Source organism: Cyprinus carpio, chromosome A11, assembly GCF_018340385.1.
Source record: "Cyprinus carpio isolate SPL01 chromosome A11, ASM1834038v1, whole genome shotgun sequence".
In the NCBI taxonomy this organism is placed as follows: domain Eukaryota; kingdom Metazoa; phylum Chordata; class Actinopteri; order Cypriniformes; family Cyprinidae; genus Cyprinus; species Cyprinus carpio.
Genome location: NC_056582.1, coordinates 399,557 through 405,108, shown reverse-complemented (window position 1 = coordinate 405,108; position 5,552 = coordinate 399,557). Strand labels below are relative to the sequence as shown.

General features: G+C 36.9%; 1 long non-coding RNA gene across 1 annotated transcript; it reads left to right on the top strand.

Annotated features, from left to right (window-relative positions):
• Nucleotides 1–2,616: 2,616 nt before the first annotated feature.
• On the top strand, nt 2,617–4,127 carry LOC122146704. The gene is made up of 3 exons (XR_006161220.1): nt 2,617–2,816; nt 3,063–3,068; nt 4,000–4,127. It is a non-coding gene; the product is annotated as an uncharacterized LOC122146704 (long non-coding RNA).
• The last annotated feature ends 1,425 nt before the right edge of the window (nt 4,128–5,552 follow it).

The following is a 5,552-nucleotide window of genomic DNA, read 5'->3' as shown; positions in this document are numbered from 1 at the left end:
TTATTACAAAACCAAGCAGAGAACCTGCTAAGCAGAACATCTCAATGTAATTTCACAAAATATTCTTATTTACTATCAGATTGCATAAAGGACCCCGGCTCCACAAAACTATGCAATTTAGGCCCTTAATAAAAAAAGCAAAAAAACTGATCAAGAACAAACGATCAGCAACAAAAGCATCATTACATATAAAAGTTACCAGTCTACATAGCACTACTTCTAGGCAGTGGTAGGTATAATGTTTGAATTTGTCAGTCTTAAGATCACCCGGAGGTAAGATGGGTGAGAAAGAAAAAAAACGGCCAGTACCAAGTGAGATTCAGTAAGACCCTGTGTTCATAAAACGTCGTGCCATAGACATCCTTTGGCTTACAGAAGTGCAGGAGTAAACAAACAAGGCATCTGAACAGAAATAAGCGCCTAAGAACGCTTGCATAGATTAAACGATAATAATTCACCAACCTCATATAGCATAATTAGAACTGAAGTGTCCTGATTACTGTATGTCAGATTAACAAGTTAGGTCCAAAACACAGCATTGGGTTAATGAAGACTCAAGTAGTCAAAATAAGTACTGCTCACATTGTCATCTCACCTCGATGGACTTTAAGAAACTCGCTGGCCTCATGGACGGAGGACAACCGCTTCTTCTTACCGTCCGATGTCATGATGAAAAGCTTGGATGGGTAGTGAAGAGATAGTCTCAGACCCAGCATGTATAGGTCCTTCATCGCAGCTCAATATTCTATATATCTAGGTCTCTCACCCGGCTTTGGTTTCGCAGTGAGGGCACGATGAGCACGATCCAACTTGGGAGGAGAGGTGAAGAGGCTCGTGCCGAAAACTTCCACTAAGAGCCCTGAAAAGAAAGTGGATGGATGAGGGCCTTCAATTGTCTCAGCTAGGATGAAGATTCGTATATTGTTTCTCCGGCTCCTTCCTTCTAGATCCATAACTTTGGCTTTGAGTTTAGCATGCTCATCAGCTAAAGTTTGCGTATTTTGACTCCAGTGTTCAGACACTCATGCCCGCTCGCGTCTGCATTTGTTTCAAGTGAGAGAAGTCACTGTTCATGATCATTCACAGTTGTATGTAGTGTGTCCAGCTTCGCTTCCAACGTGGAAAACGCCGATTTAAATTAGGAAGACAATGCCGCTTTGTGTTCTTCCAATAGCATCATCAAAGCAGCGATATCTGATAAGCTCCCGCTAGCCTCTGCTTCATCTTTCTTAACTTCTTCTTTCGTGGTGTTGTGTTTAGATTTCGAAGCCATTATCACCCAGAACGTTTCAAAGTAGTAGACAGACTAATATACTTGTTTTGTAAGTAGTTGATGGGCCAAAAAATAAACTTTATAATGAAAACTGTGGGTGCTTGGGCGAGATGCAGCTACTCCCCACATATGCCAACCGGAAGTCCCCTGTTTAATGTTTCGATTGGAATGGAAGAGCAGTATTTTGACCCACCACTATGTCGCCTCACAGTCACCCAGTCACCCTGCTGCAGAGGCATTGTAACCAGAATTGAACAATGTACAGGACTCCCTGAGCTAGTCGCATCCAAAGCCGTATCTACAGCCCTCACATTCGTTACTGTCCTCAATTAAAGTTTGGATGCGCGTCTCTCTAATTCTGAAATCTTCTCTGTCAGCCTAACTATTTCCCTGCATTTATCACATGTGAATCCCTCATCACCAACCCGAGAGAGATAAACTATACATGTGGCAAGCGGTGCAAACAACAATAGCAGGAGAAGAAGCCATTACTCACTGTGATTGATGAATGATTCTTACCACAGTTTGATGAACTTGTGAAAAAACGGAGCGAGAGAGAGAGAGAGAGAAAGAAAAGTTATAAGTTATTAGTTAATGATGAACATGTGTTGTAAGTTGTCTTTAAAAAAAGTTCAAATCATGAAATAAATCAAACTGATCAATAGTAGATGGTTTATAAGTTTTTAGTTGATACATTATTTATCACTTATAAATCACTGAAGTATGTCAAAATTGTTTTGTATAATTATCTCAATAAACAATTGTTAATCATGACCAAATGATGAAATAAACCATTAAATAAATGAATCAGTTTATGAGTTTATTGACGAAGTTGTAAGCTGGTCTGTGTTCAAAAAGCATAAACATGCAGGTATGCTAAAGCACTATTTTTAAGGAGAGTAATTTATTTGTTGTTTGAAGTGGATAAACATTTATAAATGCCTTAGTCAGGTGATTCCAGTGGCTTGGTGTTAAATCCTTTCACTCATCAGCACAGACTTGTGTTCTGTGTGTGGGATCTAGAGATAAAGTGAACCTCTCAACCGGTTTTACCTTCCACTGAAGCTCACATCAGGTGCACAGAGTTAAAGACTCCATGTGTGTCAGAGAAGACAGCTGTCTATACCCTCACCAGTCAGTACTTAGTACACACTACAAAGTGTTAAACACCTGTAATAGATGATATAAAGGCATGAATAAATCATTTACAAAGCTTTCTGCATCCCCTAATCTAAAATGTAAACTTATAATTTTTTGAGTTGAAGATGATACATGTGTTGTTTATGTTATGCACTGAGGAAGACATAACATCTCAAATGCATTAGTATGTTACTGTATTTTAAAGTTACGTTTTGGGAAATATCCCCTTGGCGCCACTAAAATACAGTATTTTTGATTTACTGTAAATCTAAATACAGTAAAAAAAAAAATTTAAAAAAAAGAGCGCGAAACCTGACCAATCACAGAAAAGCTTTTATTTCCCGCTTGGAGAAAGAAGAAAATGAAGACACACAGATGCGAGGAGAACCAGTCAGATGCAAAGGTGTGTACAAATATTCCTCCTTTTACTTTACATATATTATATCTTTGGTTTAAAACTAAAAAATAAAAAATAAACGCTGCCACTTAACCAGCGCGCAGCATTTATGCTGTGTAGAGAACTAGAGAGAGAGTTGTGGTGACACTGTGCAAACATTCATATTTCTTTCCTTTCTTTCCCTTTTCTGAACGTTTCACCGTCAAAATATGGACATTAACGGGTCTCTGCCTTGGGTTTGACCACCGTCAGGAGCTGGTGAGTGTTCACGTGAACTGTTGGCCGAACAACAACCAAAGCTTTTTGTGGATTTAGTTTAAAGTCAGTCGTTTTTTTTCCCCGCTATTATTGCTTGCGTTAACTGATTACCTCATATAAATGCACGTCATGCATATAGTACTGGAGTAAGACCCGCAATGTCCGTGTGCAAACACTGTGGCGTCTCTGTGGAGACATTATACGCCTTTATTAATCATGCCCAAAGGGCATAAAAACACGGCAGGTTTTCGTGTGCAGTTCCTGAAAGCCCATGCACTTTCCAAAGCCTCTCCGCCCTTCAGTCTCACATTTACCGCAAACACAGAAAGGCCGCAAAAAAACCCGAACAGATTAGAACAGCATGATCTGAATTCTAGATGCAGTGTTGAAGGCTGCAAGTAACATTCGTGTCGACCAAATTCGCCAGTTTTTGTGAACATCTAAGTATTATTATTGCTGTTAACAGAACTGTTGCAAATAAATACATTTTATACAAAAAAGTTTTCATAATATGCTTTATTTATTCTGTGTGTGAGTGTCTCAACTTTAAAAAAATTGCTGTTTCATCTTTTGGACCCTACATTACCTTACATTTCTTACCTATGAAACTTATTTAAACATAACATTATTATTATTATTATTTTACAATGTTACTGATATATAGATTAATCTTACCCTCTGTTCTTTTTAAATTTTGTATATTGTATACAAAGTTGTATGTCATAAACATGTCATCTCTGTATGTTTTACAAGAAAAAAAAGCATGCCCCATCCAGGTTCGTCACTTATTGGGGTCCCCTGGAAATATTTTTGTTGTGTTCTGTGCCATTTGCAGCGCTTTCTGTATTGGTTGTGTTGTGAGTATTTGGTTGTGTTGTTAGACATTTTTACACATCAAATGATCTAACAATTTTTTTTCTGTTATGTAAAGGTTCATTGTGAGGATTAACCCTGACAACAGCAAGTGCTCCTCAAAGTTCCAGGTCAGCAAAAGAAGTGGGAAGATGCATGGTGCAAAGGAAGAACTCTGGCCTGAACCCTCATGTATCCTCCTTTATTAAGGAGGTTTCTGGATTTCAGCTGGCAAAACTATTAAGCTACTATGAGCAAATACGTTCTACACAGGAGTTTTTCTGAATTTGTACACTTTAAAGATTGTTCTTATGACTGAATCTGTTCATGTCTGTTGTTTTAAAATGCTCTTAATATGAAACTTTTATGTATAAATGAAATGTTTTCAAGTTTTTGGAAAACTGAAAGTACAATCTGCAAGAATATTAAAATGTTATTTCAAGTATTACAATTGAACAATTAAATCAATAAAAGAAGTTAAACAGTATTTTGTTTCTTTTTATAGTTTTTACTACTGAGACCTGTTGAAATACAATAATTTGTACAGTTTTACAATAAATAGTAAAAGTGGACAACAAATTACAGTCAATTTCACAGTGTAAAAGTAATATTTTTATTGTATTAAAATATATAAATGGAGGAAAAGAACATAACATTGTGTTTTACAGTAAAAATATATTATATTGTAAATAAATTTACAGCAAGTTAAGTGGTGCTGTAAATATGAATACAGTATCTTTACTGTAAGTTTAATTTACAGTAACTTACTGGCAAACTGCTGCCAGTAAGTTACTGTAAATTCTACAGGAAATTTTTTACAGGTCTATTCATCACTTGTAAATGTGTTACATATAATTTGTAGACCTTTCTTACCTATTACAAATTATTTGTATATGCAAACAAGTCATTTATAACATTTTCTGCATCCCCTAATTTAAAGTGAAAACTATTCATCACTTGTAAATGTGTTACATATTATTTGTAGACCTTTCTTACCTGTTAGAAATTATTTGTATATGTATACAAGTCATTTATAAGACTTTCTGCATCCTCTAATCTAAAGTGTAAACTATTTATGACTTGTAAATGTATTACATATCATTTGCAGATCTTTATAAATTATGTACAAACTGCAGTTTGTAAATTTACCACTTTAGATTAGGGGATGCAGATAGCTTTGTAAATGATTTACTCATGCGTTTACACCTCGAGAAACTTTGCGTTCCCTCGCAAAACTTTTGCGTTCTCTCGCAAAACTTTTGCGTTCTCTCGCAAAGATGCGTTCCCTCGCAAAACTTTTGTGTTCTCTCGCAAAATTATTTGCGTTCCCTCGCAAAACATTTGCGTTCTCTCGCAAAATTATTTGCGTTCCCTCGCAAAACCAGCTGAGTTCGGACAAACACTTCCTGTTACTTTACAGCTTGTAGTGGTTTATACAGCTCCATAAGTTCACAATGGAGCGGTTCATAGAGTTTTGTTTTGAACTTGGAGAAATAGTCAGTGCATGCTTATTACGGCACGGTTTTGGGACATACTAAAACGCTCAATGTAAAACACTGTGTGAGAGCCGTGGGAACGGAGCGAGGCCGGTGGAGCACCTGCGCCATTCACCGGTAACGAGTCCCGCGAAGG